General features: G+C 59.0%; 1 protein-coding gene across 2 annotated transcripts in view; it reads left to right on the forward strand.

Annotated features, from left to right (window-relative positions):
• ST3GAL1 (ST3 beta-galactoside alpha-2,3-sialyltransferase 1) overlaps positions 1–16,519 on the forward strand; it is a 72,235-nt gene that overhangs the window by 16,339 nt on the left and 39,377 nt on the right. Inside the window, exon 1 of one of the 2 annotated variants that reach the window (XM_062187955.1) lies at positions 14,644–14,928. The exons of the other annotated variant lie outside the window; for it this stretch is intronic. The gene's annotated coding sequence lies outside the window, so the exon portion shown is untranslated. Of the gene's footprint in view, positions 1–14,643; positions 14,929–16,519 lie in introns of those variants that run through there. 2 annotated transcript variants of the gene reach the window in all.

Raw genomic sequence — 16,519 nt, forward strand, 5'->3', positions numbered from 1 at the left:
AGTGTGCAGGGCGGGGTTTAGCAAGGCAGTCGTAAACTGTTACAAACATCGCCTGCTCTCACAGTCCGGTGTCGCTCTGTTAGCATCCAGGAGATTCCTGGTTGTTTTCCATTCGCTTGTTTTTCAGTTCAACCCTGCAAAAAGAGTCGAAGCTGGCAACAGTTTCCATTTCACCGATGAGTAAACCAAGACTCACAGGAAGGCCGTCTGGGAAATCCTCAGAGTTGATTGGAGCCGGGTCTCCTGCGGGCACACCTAGAAGCAGGCACAGGGTTTGCAACATGACGTGCCCACAGGCATGTCGTCTCCACACGTGGCGCCAGGCCTCAGCCGGAGCTGGTGCTAACAATTATTCAGACGTGCGTTTTTCCACTTGGAGGGAAGGTGGTCATTTATTAAGCGCGCCGGCCCTGCTCCTCCAGGAACGATGTCAAGTTTATCTCCCTGCCCTGCCCCGCGAAGAAACAAAATTGGGGAACAAAAGTCTCTTGGGAGATTTATTGTGTTGTAGTGAGAGGCAGAAAGGAATGTCAGAGAGCGAGCAGTGGCTGCACTAATCAGGGGAAGCAGGAAAGATTTATGGGACCAGAGCCAGAGAAATAACATCACCGTGATTTGTTGGATTGGAATTCGCTCCAGTTAGGGCTGGCAGATATTTTTGTGCCTCTGAAGTCTCTTGGTTTCAGCCCGACAGTTCCCTGCTGAGGTCCTCGTGGCCGCCAGGTGAATGAATGGAAACGAAGGGGCGATCGGCTTGGTTAGGACGAGAGGAAGTCAGCTCAGCCGGGGGGAGAGCACAGCCCTCCGGCCCGCAGCCCAGCTATGCCGCTGTCCGGCCAGGGACAGAGCGGCCACCTCTCAGGGCTACGCCTTCCTTGTTTGTGACTGTGGAGAGTCACCTGAGGTCTCCAGGGCCTCCTGGAAAATGGGGACCACACAGAGGTCTGTCCGGCATTTCAAGCAACCCGGGAGGGGCTGGAGACAGAGGGTGCAGGCAGAGGCATGGCCGTGGGGCTCGGCTGAGCTGGTAGCTGGGGCGTGGCCGTTCCAAATACGCTTTCAGGGCCGACGAGGTGGAAGCAGCTAACGGCCTGTCCCCCGAGACCAGCACAGGAAAGCCAGTGTTGGAACAGCTGAGAGGTCGGGACTGCTGACGGTCAGCCGCTCTTGGGGTACACACCTGGGCATTAAGAGGTCCCCTGGCTGCAAGCGTTCCAGTTGAGAGTTAGAGTCCGCTGCAATGGACGATTTATCTTACAAAAAGCCAACTCGACACGTGGGCGTGTGGCCCCGCAGTGATGATGTGACTTGGATGTTTGCATCTGTCTCATACTGGAGTGCCTGGGTTCCAGTCCCGGCTCGGCGTCCAGTTCCAGCTTCCTGCTAATGTGAGCCCTGGGAGGCAGCTGATGGTGGCTCAAGATGCCGGCTAGGGAGTCAGAGACCAGAGACTCAGGGCTTCGTGTCCGGTTTAATTCACACATTCGCCCCTTGAGTCTTGGCGTGAGACGGCCCCTGTCCTTACACGGGCATGCATACAAGCGTGCGTCACATTTGCTGCTGTGCCATTAGCCGAAGGAAGTGGCATGGTCACCTTCAGCTCCGGGGGGTGGGGTGGGGGGGGCAAAGACTCTGCCTGCGTCCGTCAGCTCTTCATTACTGAATCCGAAACATCCGAGAGACGAGGGGAGAAGGCGGATCCCAGGGGACAGAGTTGGTGGTTCCCGGTCCGCGGTCAGGCAGCGACAGAGGGTGGAACGCAGGGAGGCTCACGTGGCAAGTGAGGGAGCCGGAGAGGAGCTGAGCTGAACTTGGCTGGAACACCCCATCCTCTTGCGGGAATTAGCTGAAGACCTCCCACTGGGCCACCTCCCAGACACCGTAATTAAACTCATCCTCCCCACCCTCAATTCATTAACCACTACCATCAGACTCTGGGGACCAGGTCTCCAATACCAGAGTCTTTGGAGAACCGTGGAACTGTAGCTCCGCCCCCAGGTGCAGAGGGGCGGGCACACAGGTGGCCTGAGCAGGCAGGAGCTGCTTCCATCACGGTCATGGTGAGGACTCTGCAGCCAGACGCAGTGGCCGCGTTCTCTGTTGTGCGCTGTTCCCTTGCCACTGGTTGCCTTTGTCATCCTGGGCTGTTGGCTCATCCAAGCGCTCAGCTGCCCGTCCGTAACAAGGTGACAGCCTCTGCTTTCCTAAGAGGATCACGGGAGAAACTGCTCTTTGCTGTATGAAGGTCTCAGCAGACCTTGTGTTACAAGGAGGGGCTCCACAGGGCAGGGCTGAGCTGTGTGTCCCAGGATGTCCCCGCGGAGACACAGAGAGGCCCAGATCACAGATGAGGGCACAGGAGGTGCACAGCATGGTGCAGGGGAAGCTGGTGAGGAGACCCCGCCCGAAGGCAGGCAGGAGGTAACACAGGAGAAATCCAGTTGTTTCCTCTCTGATTCCTACTGTGGACGGAGTCTGCTGGTCCACTCCCCAAATGGCCATAATGGCCGGAATTGAGCCAATCCGAAGCCAGGAGCCAGGAGCTTTTTCCAAGTCTCCCACGTGGTTGCAGGAGCCCAAGGACTTAGGCCATCTTCTACTACTTTCCCAGGCCATAGCAGAGAGCTGGATTGACAGATGAGCAGCTGGGACTAGAACTGGCACCCATATGGGATGCCAGCAATGCAGGCGGAGGATTAACCCACTGCACCACAACGCCAGCACCCACCGTCAGGCTGATTTATCATGGTCCCCATCTTGCACTTGCAATTTTGCATCCTCCTGGCTTGCTTTGTATTCTCCTTGGAGATGCTTCCCCAGGTCTTTCATGTCCCCACCCGCCCCGCCACAGCCTCTCACTCATCCTGGCTCAAGGGGCCCCTAAAAATATCATCTCTCTCCAGCTGCCCTTTCCAGACCCACCCCAGCCCACCCTGCTTCCTTCACGTCCTTGTGTTGTTCACCAGGCTCCTTGAGAGCAGGGGTGAGGAGGCGCTCACCTGTGTGCCACTGCTCTGTGCAGGGGCTACATTAGGGGCTCACTGGGAAAATACACTCCCGTGCAAGGATTTGGGGTGAGCGAATGCCTTTCCATGGTCGCGAGTCAGCCTCAAAAGGCAGCGGATGGAGTCAATGTCAAAGCCGACTTAGACATTTCTTCTCTTTCCTCCCAGCGGGTCCTATTTGTAGACAGACCTCCCTGAGCTGCAGACTTTCAGGGCTCTCATGAGCCAGCGCTGTGAGCTTCGGGGCCGGGACGTTTCTCTTCATGGACCAGATGTAGGCAGCCGCTCAGCCTCCCACGGTGAGTGACGAGCTGACCTCGCCATCCCGGAGGAGGAGGCCTTCAGGGTTTCTCTGTGGGTGACACGGCAGGAGCTGGAGGGTGATTCCTGGTTGCTCCATCTTTGTGACATGTGCTGCTCTCTGCAGGGAGATCACAGGCTCCCTCCAAAGTCAAGTGCAACCCGGTTAGAGGACCAAGCAGTATCTCTGGTTTCTTCCAGGGAGAGCCTTCTGGGCTCTTGGGAGAGCTGGTGAGAGAAATCCTTAATGGGGCACAACCTTGGCTGACAAGTGCCTACCCTCCCAGAGGAGGCTGGGGTGACCATCTGGGGGCGCTCTAGAGCAGTGTCAGCAAGCATGGCCCACAGGACGAGGCTGGCCAGGCCAGCAGTGGAGCCCCCGCCAGGCTGTGCAGACCAGAAGGGATGCCCATCCCCCCACAGTCGAGAGAGACGGTCCTTGTTTGCTGTTGGGGCCCGGAGCTCTTTGGTGCGTAGAGAAAGCCCACCCATGCAGCCGCAACAGCGTAGCTGAGTTGGCATGGCAGAGGGTCCTAGGCTGCGCAGCTGCTCCTGAACAGGAAGTGCAAGCCCAGCCCTGGCCCAGCGCTGAGCTGTCCACCAGAACCACGCATGTGGCCGCTTTAAATGTCAACTCATTAACATGGATGAAACAAAACGTTCGATCCTTGGTCACACGTACTCCTTCAAAGAGCTCAGTAGTCACTTGGGGTAGTGGCCACCAGGGGACAGAGGACATGGAGGGCAAAGCAGATTGAGAACTTGTCTGTCCTCACAGAAAATTGCCTTCAGCGGGGGGGGGGGGGGGGGGGGGGCACTGGGGATGTGTCACTCCGCCCTGCTGGCCTCTAACCCAGCTGGGGCGTAATCACAGTCATCAGGCAAGAAGGTGGGAGCTTGTGAGTGAGCACGTGTGTCCTGTACAGTCGGTTGTGAGTGGGGCTGTCTATCTGTTCACTTGTCCATCCGTGCATCCACCCATCCATGTCTATTTAAGAGTGGAGATACTTTTCAAATGTTGAGGAACCCACGTCTGGCTGTGATGTGCATGGCTCCATGCAGAAACTAAGCCACACAGACCTTGGGACTTCTAGGTTTTTTAGAAACATTGATTTTATTTATTTGAAATGCAGAGAGAGAGAGAGAGAGAGAGAGAGATCGTCCATCCCTGGTTCACTCCCTAAATGTCTGCAATGGCAGGAGCTGGGCCAGGCTGAAGCCAGGATCCCAGAAGTCCTTCTGTGTATCTCAAGTGGATGCAAGGGGTCCAAGGCATTGGGCCATTCTCTGCTGCTTTTGCAGTGCATAGTTGGGAACTGGATCTGAAGTGCAGCACCAGGGCTTGAGCTGGTGCTCTGATATGGAATGTCGGCATTGCAGGTGGAGGCTTGACCCGCTGTGCCACAATGCCAGGCCCTGGGAGTTCCTAGGTTTATATCTACAGAGAGGTGAAGCTACAGGTGTAGCTGCTACAGATGCAGTCACAGGCAGGTGAGACACCATGGGGGACCTCCTGCAAGGGGAGGAAGCAATGGCCACAGTGCTCCCAAGGGCTGACCACGTGGCCAAGAGCTGGAGACAGGTGTTTCTGGTGCCCTTGTTTCTCTTGTCATCAGTTGGCTTTCTCGGTGAGAAAGGACGCCCCCTCCTCTTCCCTTCCTTGTTCCTTCCCTCCTTGGCCTAGGTCAGTGTGGCCACGTGGATGCTAATTGTATTTAGCAGGTTTCAGTTCTTTGTTCGCACTCACTGTTTTGATGTTCAGGTTGCTGCAGGTGGGCCTGGTTCCTCTGACTTTTTTTAACATTGCCTTCTTGTACTGGGGACTGTTTCTCCCTTGTTGCACAGCCGTCCCAGCTCCATCTCGCACCTTCCCTGCCCTGGCTGTGGCATCCACGTTTTGTCAAAGAGGCTCGGTTCATTTCCACGGGGGAGGATGTCTAGGTGCCAACATCCGGTCCCTCAGCACATTCGTTGGGTCTGGGGTAGCGTCACTTCTCGGCCCTTCAAAGCTGGCAAGTGTGTGTGTGTGCATACACTCCCATGTATGCTCCTGGACATACACACACCCCATGTTTATGTGCGTCCGTATGTGCAGCCATGTAGACGTGTGACATCATAGGTCATTGCCACCCCAGCCTATCTGGATCCTCCTCTGGGTCCACGTCAGCCTTGATGCCAGACCCCACCCTCAGCCTCAACACCACCCCTGGCCACCACTTTTATTCGACTACAGCTCAGGCCTGCCTCATCCAGACCCGCCTCTTGGCTGTCACTGATGATGGCCCCCCGACAGCCCAAGCACAGATGAGGACACCGTGACCCTGAGAGGCTCATGAACTTGTGCGCACTTGTCACGGCGAGCACCTGTCTGCCTGCTGGCCTCTGATCAGAAGACCCAGGGAGAAGCCACAGTCCCTGGGGGAAGAGCAGAGCAGAAGGAGGGAGAGTGTTTGTCCCCCAGAGCAGAGGTCTGGCCGGAGCCTGGTGGTGGTGGACGCCGGCGCCTCCACGCCCCAGGGGCCCGGTGTGTGGCCAGCACCACTCAGCTGGAGTCGTGTAAGGAGCGTGTGCCCATGCACGTGGCTGCGTGTGAACATGCATACGTGAGGGCGTGCATGTGCGAGTGAGTGCTTGGGGCGGCGCTGGCGCGTGGCTGCTCTTCAGCCTGTGCTTGCGAAGCCCCTGTTCAGGGTACGGGTGTGACTGTAGCACCGGGCCTCCCTGCGGAGGAAGCACCACCTCTCCAGCTTGGGTTTTCCTGGCAGAGCGCCTTCAGCACCGAGGCCTGAGTGACAAGGTAGACACCCCCTCCCCGTGAGCCCCCCGCCAGGTGCACATCCGCACTGGGGCTGGGAGGCGGAAGTGGGGGCAGCCATCGGGAAAAAACTCACTCCAGGGCAGGGCCATACAGCCTAGGATGTCGCAAAGAGGTCCAGGGATCCAAATCAACCAGGCTAGAAGAGAACAGAACAGGGATGAAGGCAGCAGAGGCTGAGGTCAAAGGGCACCCAGGGGCTTCCTTGTTCCCCTCCAGGGGGCTGCGCACCCTTCCCCCCACCCCCACCCCAACCCGGCCTGTTTCTCTCCAGGCAGAGTCACAGAGTCACGGGCAGGGAGCATTTCCCCTCCAAAAAGAAGCAGCCTTTATCTACGGCAGGCCCAGCGCAGAGCAGGCCAGGCATTCCGAATAGATAAGGCCACTTGTCCTGGCAGTGCTCAGATAGGGAACTGGCAGGAGAGGAGCCGCTGGAATTTCCGCTGTGATAACCTTTCAATGAAGAGCAACAGTTGCAACAATGGAGTGGTTGGAGTGGCTCCATGGGCAGGGCTGGGGTGGCAGCCGTGGGAGGGGGATCTTAGAGAATGGGGAGGTTTCCCTCCAGGCTGGGAGGGGCTTTCCTCTGTCTCCCTCCCTCCTTCCTTCCTTCACTTGTTTGTTCCTTCGCAGAGCGTCTTCTAGGCTAAGCAGTGTAAGGCGATAGCCATGGGCTCACGAAGCGGCTAATTTCATGTGGCAAATGGGCGAAGAACCACATCCCAGGTGCCCTCTCTGCTTCTGTGGGGCCTGGGGCTTACAGTCTGGAGTGTTCTTTGGGTGAAATAATGCAAAGTTACGAAGGTTAACTACAGGGCAAGCTCTGGGTGAGTGGAGTCCCCGGAGGGGCTGGGTGGAGCGTCAGGGCCTCCCTGGGCGGGGCCTGCACAGCAGTGTGGGTGACAGCGGTATCTGCAGGTGCCTGGAGGCCACAGTGGGGTCGGGCACAGGTGCTGTGTGCTGCTGCCGGGGCTGAGCCAACACGGCTGCAGGAACGTTGGTGTCCCGGAGCTGGGGGATGCACCTGCTGGATTGTCTGTGTCCTGGTTCCCGGGCGAAGTTCTGTCTCAGCAGCAAGAGCTTCCCTTACAGTGCTGGGGGGCCCAGTGTATCTGCAGGGGCCACCCCGCGAGCTGCTGGTTTCTTTCACTTCCTTGAAAGGGGAGGAGCTGGGGGGAGAGAGAGAGAGAGAGTGAGTCAGAGTCTTTGACCTGCTTGTTCACTCTCCAAATTCCCACAACAGCCAGGGCTGGGCCAGGTGGAAGCCAGGAGCCAGGAACTCCATCCTGGTCTCCCACATGAATGGCAGGGGCCCGAGCACTTGAGCCATCCTCTGCCACCTCCCAGCCGCATTAGCAGGGAGCTGGATTGGAAGCAGAGCAGCCAGGACTCCAAGCAGGTGTGTGGGTGTCTCAGGTGGCAGCTGACCCCACTGTGCCACAATGCCAACCCCTTAACAGGATTTTGTGGAGGGCCTGTGATGTGCCAGTGCTGGGGACGTAGTGGCGAGGGGCAGAAAGCTGCTTGCTATTGGTTCTGTCTGCCTACACCCATCCTGTCCTACAGCCCCGCCTGGGCCTGGGACTTCAGCTGCCACCAGGTCCCCATGCCCTCCCTGCTCCTGTCGCCTCCTGTGGGTCACAGACCTTCCAGACCCGAGAGTGTAGCTCCCCCGACTGGTTGGCTGCAGGCTTTGCAGGCACGGCTCGATCATCATTGCATTTTCTAGAAAGTTCAGGCACTGGGACGGCCTGAACCCTGGCAGCCTAGAGCAGTCAGAGCCCTCCTGGTGCTCAGACACACAGCCACCATGCACCACATGGGGTCAGTCTGCCCTCCGCAGAGAGACAGCCTCTGCGCTCCTCTCACCTGCTTCTCCCCAGCTCTGGCACCTGGCAGGTGCCTCACTTCTCTGAGTGTTGGCCTGCCCGTCTGGAAGGAAGGAGGTTGTCATCCTCACCTGCTGGGTTTTGTGAGGGCCAAGTGACACCTGCATGCACGCTCAGTCTGCCATAGACATGTTTGTTAGCTCTCGTAGCTGAGCTGTGCTGCAGTGGGACATGGGTGAGCCACAAGCATAGGAGCCAAGGCCCAGCTCCCTGCCAGCTGCGATGAGACATCCCTCCATAATCAGCCACCGTGGCCGGGCTCAGAGGACTTGTCAGTGTCACGGTCATAGGAGGCGGGGCCGCCAACTGCATGGAAATTTCCTCTGTGCTTCTAGAAGCCAAACCCACAGGTTGAGTCCTTCCTCCAATGCTTATTTTTATTTTCTCGTGCCCAGCTGATAAGCACGCAGGCATTTTTTAGATAACCCCTGTTCCTGGGAGCATCCGGCTGTGTCCTGCCTCCTCCTACTGCCCATGTGCCGCGTGGCCCCGGGACAGCGTCCAAATTCTGCAGCACCTTGGGCCGGGCTCATCGCGACCTGGGCCCCCGCCAGGACCCTTGGTCTCCTTTCTGCTCTCCCTGCTCCCCTGCCTTCTGCTGATCAGAGAGATCACTGGAATAATACTCGCAGTGTGGACGCTGATCACAGAGGGCCCGAGTTCCAGCCACACTTCCACTTCTTCCTGTGCCACGCCGGGGAAGCCACGTAACCTCTCTTGGTCTCAGGTTCCTCACCTGCAAACTGGACTTCACAGGTAGCAGTAGCCTTGAGGGTTGAGTAAGTCAGGACATAGCGAGGTACTCGAGGCCCTGCTAGACGCAAAGCAGCTGATGTGATACGCAAAGAGGGCTTCAGAAAGTTCTGGAAAATGAAAAGAAAAGCTTACTTTGGAGCAAAAACTCTGAAACCCATGCATGCCTTTTTCATACTTATGCATTGTCTACGACTTTTTGAAGTATCTTTGTAGAAGATATGGAGCTAGAGCTGCATCTGAGGATATAGATAAAATATAGACAGAAGCTGGGTTCTCATCACCCAAGGTAACGGTCACGCCACGGCTGCAGGATTTGGCCTGCAGGGTTGGCACCTGCTGTTCTTCACCTGCGATGCCCTACTCCGGCCTTTCTGTGAGTCACTGTGTCTTCAAACCTCAGCCCGGGCCTCTCTCTCCTCTCCTGGGAACCCTCCCCCCTGAGCCTCTCCTCTCCTGGGAACCCTCCCTCCGATTCCCACACTGTGCTCAGCCCGGGAACGCCCGCCCATGCGTAGGGCTCACTTTCATCCCTCTGACCATACTCTGGTCTCGTGGATGGCCTGGGGGCCTGTGTGGTTCCCATGGCAGAGTGGCAGCTCATCGAGGACCGAGAGCAATGCTCGTTCTTCCTGGACGTGCTGAGTACTCTCCGGAGCCAGGTTGCTCCCTGCGACCCCTGCCGCCTGAAGGAAGGTGCCATCTGCCCACTCGTCTCGGCCACACAGAGCTGGCCCAGGCCTGGCTTGACAAACCTGTGCAACCAACTGGCCACTCTGCTCACTGCTCCTCTGGGGCTTCCTTCGTCTTCTTCCCTCTCTGTCTCTCCCAGCTGGAGACCCACCACAAGCATAGCTCACTGTCTTCCTGGCCATCACGAGGTGCTGCTTTGCTAACCCAGGAAGTTCTTTGTATGGAGTGCGTTTTTGACTTGTGACATTTTCAACATGTGATGGGGTTATAAGGACATAACCCATCAAAGAACATTTGTGCTAGTGCTCAGGGAGTGTTCCTGGGTTTGCCCTGAGCAATCACACTGGATGGTTGTGTGTGTTCCATCACGTGGCAGGGCCGCGTTTGAGTGACATCCTTCCCGGATGCTGCGTTATTTAGCATCATGTGCACTGAGCAGTCGTCCACGGCACCGCGCTGTCCTTGTCATTTCCCTTTGTGTAAACGACACCGTCAGAGGCACTGAAGCTGTTTGGAGAGCGCGTGCCACCTGCTGCCAGTGTGACTTTGCCGTGGGAGGAAGCAGGGAAGCGTGCTGGGGTCAAGAGCTGGAAGGCGATCCCTGCGCAGACGGACAGAGGGGCCGGTGCAAAGGCCGGGAGGCCCCGCCGCTGCTGGGATTGTGTGACTGCGAGCGGATCCGATTTCAGGGGCCCAGTGTCTGGGAAGAGGGGTGGAGGCACTGAGGAGAGCGCAGGAGATGCAGGGGCCTCTCTGATAGGAGAGCGAGCCCCTTCTAGAGCCTGTCCGTTCTGGGGGCTCATGTGCTGTTCAGAGTGCCCTAGCACCTGAGCCTAGGGTGCCCCTGCACCTGCACCTAGGACAGTGTGCCCTGGGAGGAAGAAGGGTCCTGGGGATGGCCACGAGCGCCCCCTTCCGAAGCCCCGTGGGATGCTCGGTGTTGGGGAGTAGCCTAGCACTGGTGCTCTGCAGTGGTTCTTAAACGTGCGTCCCAGGAGGGTTCCGTGGATATGTGTTTGCCACCGTTGATAGTAACCATTGGCTAAATATTTACTCTGTCATTTAAACAGTAACAATAATGCATTCTTCTTGAGGTCACAAATACCATGTAATGGAAAAACAACAGCCGCCCAAAACAAAAGGAAATCAGCAAGGAGAGTGGTGTTGTTGCACAGATCTCTGATGTCTGGCTCTAAGGGAAAGGCTGGGCTCAGCTGGGAGAGGCAGGGCAAAGGCAATGATGTCTTCCTACTGTCGCGAAAAGGGCTTGGACCGCAGGAACGCCGCAGAACGGCCCCCTGGACCCTCGCAGCTCCTTGGAACATGAAGATTCGCGCTGGTTCAAGAACCATACTTTTAAAAGAACCCGGGCTCTTTGCAGTAGATAAGAATGTGGCTTTGCGAGCAAGCTGCTTGAGACAGAAGGCGGGACATGTTCCAGGTCCACCTACAACCAGTGGAGTGCACCTGGGCAAATTACTCAGCTGCTCTGAGCCTCAGTCCCACCGGCTATAAGATGGGGCGATGGCTCCAGTTTCAGCATGATAATGGGGTTTGATGACTTAATTTCACCAAGCTCTTAGGACAGAGCTAGGTATGTAGTAAATACTATGTAGGTGTTGCATCTACATCTCTACACACCCACAGAAACACTCATGCATGCTGTAACCCGTGTGTGTAGATGCACATATGTTCTCGCTGTATACACATCCTAGGTGTGTCCGTGTGCATCTATGTGCTGTATATGATACGTGCCAGGTTACCATGCATTGGCGTGTATTTATGTTATATATTGACTGAGCCAATTAAAGAGAAACCCACAAGTTATCACAGTTGAAAAGTAACTGACTTGAAACCTTTGCTAAGAATCTGAATGGTTAGGAGTTGTGTCTCAAGCGTCTCTGTCCCTTCTCTAAGGAGGGAAACTGAGGGAATGGCGTTGTGTCCCACGCAGCCGTGTGGACCACGAAGGCGAATGCAGGTGAGAGCAGAGATGAGTGGGGTCTCCACGTCTTTGCGTCCCTGGAGTCTGCGGCGTGGGGCCTGGGGACGCGTGGGGAGCGCCTGCTCCCCCGCTGTTTGCAGGCCGGTCAGCTGTCTGCCTTCCGCTTCCTGATGGAGACCAGCTGGCCCCGGGGCTGCTCAGACAGCAAAGCCGGAAAGCCCCAGCTCCGGCCCCAGGGGCTGCCCGACCGGCCGGGCTCTGGGAGCCAGTTCCTGAAACGCTCTTTGTCTGCAGGCTCTCAGGGTGAGCCTCACACGGCCCTGCCTTCCCTCGGCCTTTGAAATTGCACGTGGTTCCAAGAACAGGAAAGGCGCAGCTCCGGGAGGGATCTAACCTCAGCAGCAGGGTGTGTGTGCGTGTGTGTGTGTGTGTGTGTCCCAAAGGCCACTCTCTTCTCCCTCTGGCCATGCAGGAGGCTCAGGGTGACACTCACCAGGAGGACAACCTGAACGGATCAGGGAGCTGGGTAAACAGAACCCCCCTGTCCCATCCAGTCTCATGGGGGCACTCCCTCGTTAGTGGGAGGGGCCAGGGTACGTCAGCAGAGGGGAGAGGATTTGGGAGTTGACCGTGGAGGTGCCTGGTTGCAGCCACACCGAGAAGAGAAGGGTGGGCAAAGACCTGGGGAGGGCGAGCCTTCTCCACGTGGGTACCTGGTGCCCAGCAGCCCAGCACAGGGGTCCTCACAGCCGAGCCCTGAGCTGGGAGGAAGCTGCCTGGCCAGCCTGAGCAGCAGGGGCTCAGGTGCCCTGGACATGGGAGGGGCCTGGGAGATGAGAGAGGAAGGGGCTATGCAGGTCATAGGGGGCCTCCATGGCTTTTGAGGGCACGGCTCCTCCAGGGGGGACTTTGTGTTGCTGGTTTCCTAGCTCCTCTGGGGAACCACACTTGAGCCCATTGCTGGGCCTGGAGTCCCCAGGTCCCCCCTGTAGCCCATGCCAACCTCTAGCCTCACACCCCGACCTCAGATGGGGGTGCACCGCACGCCTGCCAGTCTGTCTCCCCCGTGAGCCCAGCCCTCCCATTTCCTGTCTCGCTGGAGGGCACAGCGGAGGAGTAGCACCCCAGCCAAGCCCCTGCGGCCCCGCTCAGATGCCCCCACCAGGGGCCTCGTGTCCTGTCCCTCACCAGAACCCTCGCACATGCCACCTGTCACCCTCCTCCCCGAAGCGCTCCGTTCCACAGGGAAGGCCGGCCCCATGTGTGTCACCTGCTGCTCAGCCATCCCCTGGGTGTCCCATCATCACCTCAGGGTTTGGCCACCAAGTCCCACGTGCCCGGCCCTGCCCAGCACACAGCCCCTGTCCCACTTTCTCATTGCAGCACCCTGGGTGCCATTGCACATGCTGATCCCTCTGCCTGGAGCGCTGATCCCTGCTCCTGCCTCTGGCAGGTGTGTCTGTGGGTCCCCCTTAGGCTCTCCGTGGCGTGTTCTCAGGTAGCAGCCCTGGGCTGCGTGCGGGTGTCTGGCCTGCCCGGAGCTACGCTGGGCTCCCGGGCAGACAGGATCCAAGAGCCCTGCCCTCGGAGCCCTCCAGCCCAGGAAGGGGCAGGAACCTGTTCCTGAGAAGGGCCAAGAAATAGATGGCTTAGGTTTGGGGGTGGAGGCAGACTGTCACCCCTGCAACGACGCCATCTTTTGTAGCACAAATGCAGCTGTGGGTCATACCTAAAAGCATGCGTGTGCTGGTGGTCCCGTGGAACTGCGCCGAGGCGGCAGCCACACTTGGCTCGTGGGCTGTGTGCTCACCCCCGACCCTGACTGCTTCTGGGCTGTGGAGGGGAGGAGCTTGCACTCACCCCCCAGGGTCCTCGCTGTGGCTGACTCGCGCCCCTTCCTGGACAGGGACTCTCTTAGCCAGGACCCCTGGGAAACGGCAGGGGCGTCATTCCGGCAGGGCTCGGGGCTAGGCACCCTGGAGAGGAGAATGGATCACTGAATGTGTGGATGGCAGACCTGAGGGTGCTGAGCCTGGTGGCCTAGACTGCTTCCCTCCCTCGAAGCACAAGATGCTGGGGGAGCGGCTTAGGTCCCTGGGTGGGAAGCTAAGTCCCTCCCCCGGTGCACGGGATGCATCAGTGAATTCTGCATGCAGGTGAGGGCGGTCACCTTGCAGTGGCCTGGAGGGGATTCAGGCTCAGCCTCTCCGCCTCTGACAGCCTGGGTCTAACTTCCTTGGGTCTCAGCCCCAGCTTTCTGAGCACCCAGCCGGCCGTAGCCAGGACCCGTCTGGATGCGAGCAAAGAGCTTGCTGGGGTCGGGACAGGCAGAGGCCCTGCGGGAGCAAGCTCCTCCCTCTGGCCAGGGCGCCTGCCTGCCTGGGCTGCGTGTGGCCCGAGGCCCGTGTCCCCGTGCACTTCTGCAGAGCCCCGTATGCGCCGTGTGCTGTTCCCAGTGCCCCAGGCTCCCAGCTCACTCAACTGTCCCTACAAGCCTGGGCTGTGGATAGTGTCACTTCACCTTCATTTTATGCGGGCCAGACCGAGTCATGGAAAAATGACTCACCTGAGGTGGCGTGGGACAGAGCCGGGATTCGAACCCAGCAATCCAATGCCAAGGCCCTTGCTCATAACCACGATGCCAAGCCGTGGGAAGGACTTGGTGCAGGGAGCCAGAGCGGGCCCATGTGGCCCCACCACCTCCACCCCTTTGCTCCAGAGGAGGGGGGTTGCACAGAGACAGATGTAATTTGCCCAGGATTGCACAGCAGGGTGAGAAACTGGGGGACTGGATCTCCGATTTGGGGCTTCTCCCTAACACCAAACCCGTTCTGTAGATGGAGGCTGAGTGAGTCTGCTCGGACCCCCTCCCCACCCCAGCCAGAGTGAAGCGACCCCTCCCACCGAGGGACGACAGGACCAGCACGCCCCTTTGGTCAGCAGGGGTGAGAGCTCTGGGTATGGGGACCCAACAGGATCCAGGACCCGCCCCTGGGTGCGCTGGGGCACGGCGCCTCTCCTGGCTGCCTCTCTGCTTTCTCAGCTGGCTTGGCGGAGTTGTGCTGTGTCTGAGTGTGGGGCCGCCAGGGGGCCTTGGGCCCCTGAGAGCTCGGGCTTCCTGTCCCGGCTTCCGCACTGCCTCTCTGAAGTCGCCCATCCTCTGTGCACCAGGAAACAGCAGCGCGCCCCACCTGCCTGCCGAAAAGTGCAAAACATCGCCAACCAGCCCTCTTCCAAGCGGCCCCTCTGACGTCACCGGAGCGGGGTTGTAAGGCCAGGAAACCACGCCGAAGCTATTTCCGCCACAGCAGCGGAGGCTGCTCCCTTTCGTGTTCCTGCCCCGTAATTGCAAGGTTTTTCAGTGGTTTCTCTGTTGCCTGAAAGTCCCGACGTTCTCCTCTTGGATCTGTAATTGCATCTCGGGAACCCACAGCCCCTCGGCGCGTGCCACGCTCCGTGAGGACAGATGCCTGCATACAAAGGACGGCTTTGGCTGGGGGGAGCCAACGACGTGATGAGTCGAACGCTGTAAGGAGGTCCCCGCCCAGGGTTTGGTGCCTCTGGGTGGCTGGGGGGCCCTAGGAGTCCCTCATGAACTCTTTCTACCTCCTCCCCCTCTTGATCTGGGACAATCCACAGCAGCCCAGACCCCAGGCTCTGGCTGGGGAAGGAGCAGTGGCAGAGTGAACAGCAGGGTGAGGATCTCTGGCGTGCACCAGCCTAGGGCAAGTTGCAAAGGGGGCGCCCTTGGGCCGAGAGCTCGCCGGGGTGCAGGCTGCCCGAGCCAAGGCCGCCTGTGTGGGAGCCGGAAGGGGTGGCGAGACCTACTCCTCCCTGCAAAATGCTGGAGAGTTCCCCGTTGGCAGGGAGTGCGTGTGGGAGGCTTTCTGGGCTGGGCTCCAGGTTTGGCCCTCACGAGCTGGGTGACTCTGGACGAACTCTTGGCCTCTCTGTGTTTGAGCTCTCCCTCTGAAGTGCAGGTGTGAGAAGAACCCTTCCAAGCCTCAGTAACCGCTAAGAGGTAGGTGGGTGTCTTACTGCTGACCGCAAGCCCTCTGAGCATATATACAGGAACAGCTGAGCAGAGAGTGTAGCCGTCCGTGTGGGCTGAGTAACAAGCAGTCCCACGGAGCAGGAGAGCGTGCGTTTTGGTTGCACGGGTGGGTGGGTCCTGCGCTGGCCCTGGTTTCATGTGCTTGGCCCGGGCTGGGCGTCGTGGGCTGTCTGGAGCCTGTTCTTCTCATGGCGGACAGGCACACAAAGCCCCTGGACCCTGCCCGCCATCGGCCAGAGCGAGCCCCACAGTCGCGCTCAGCCGGCTTCCCAGTGGGAGAGGAGGGGGAGGCTATCGTGAATTGCTCCAGGGTCCTGTCCATCACTGCGCACACAGCCAACGGCTTCCCCCTAAGCCCACCTCTCTGGGCCCCGCCCCCGTGTGTCTGACCCAGCAGGGCCAGGGAGGAGTCCGGGGACGTGCATCTCTCACACACGCCAGGAGATGCTGCTGGGCGCCCAGCCCGGCAAGCAGCCGCACAGATGTTTGCTGAGAAATCATGGGTCTGGCACCCAGGGGTGGGGCTGACCCCTGCAGGCCTCCCTAGAGAGAGGACTGGGCATTGTCACAAAGCCGGAGAAGCGGCTGCCCTCACCATCACCGTCCCCCCGGCCGCTCCGGGTGGGGTGTGGGGTGCGTGCTCTCCACGAACACCCCTGTGTCCTCCCAGTGTCCCTGGGAGGCGGCTGCTTGTCCCAGCTTCACCTCCTGTGTTACAGAAGGAAGGAAGGCACAGAGAGGTGGTGTGACTTGCCCCGGGGGGCCCAGCAGAGATGGGCAGAGCCGGATCCTGTGCACTGCCGTGGGTGTGGAGCTGCTCCCCGGGGCGGGGGTCGTGTGTGACTTGTGCTAGGACAGTGGGGGTGGGGGCGGCCTGTTTGCCATGGACCCGGGCCTTGGAGTCTCCCGTGCGCTCTGCAGTGTTTGGGGGACTGAGAAGCACCCTCCCCCCCCCCCCACACACACACCACCAGGAAGCCATGCTGCTCCACTCTGGGCAGGTCAGGAGCGGGAGGACTCCTGCCACGGTCTTGGGCCCCAAGCAGGCAGGAGGTGTCTGGGCCA

Source organism: Lepus europaeus, chromosome 4, assembly GCF_033115175.1.
Source record: "Lepus europaeus isolate LE1 chromosome 4, mLepTim1.pri, whole genome shotgun sequence".
Taxonomy (NCBI): Eukaryota; Metazoa; Chordata; class Mammalia; order Lagomorpha; family Leporidae; genus Lepus; species Lepus europaeus.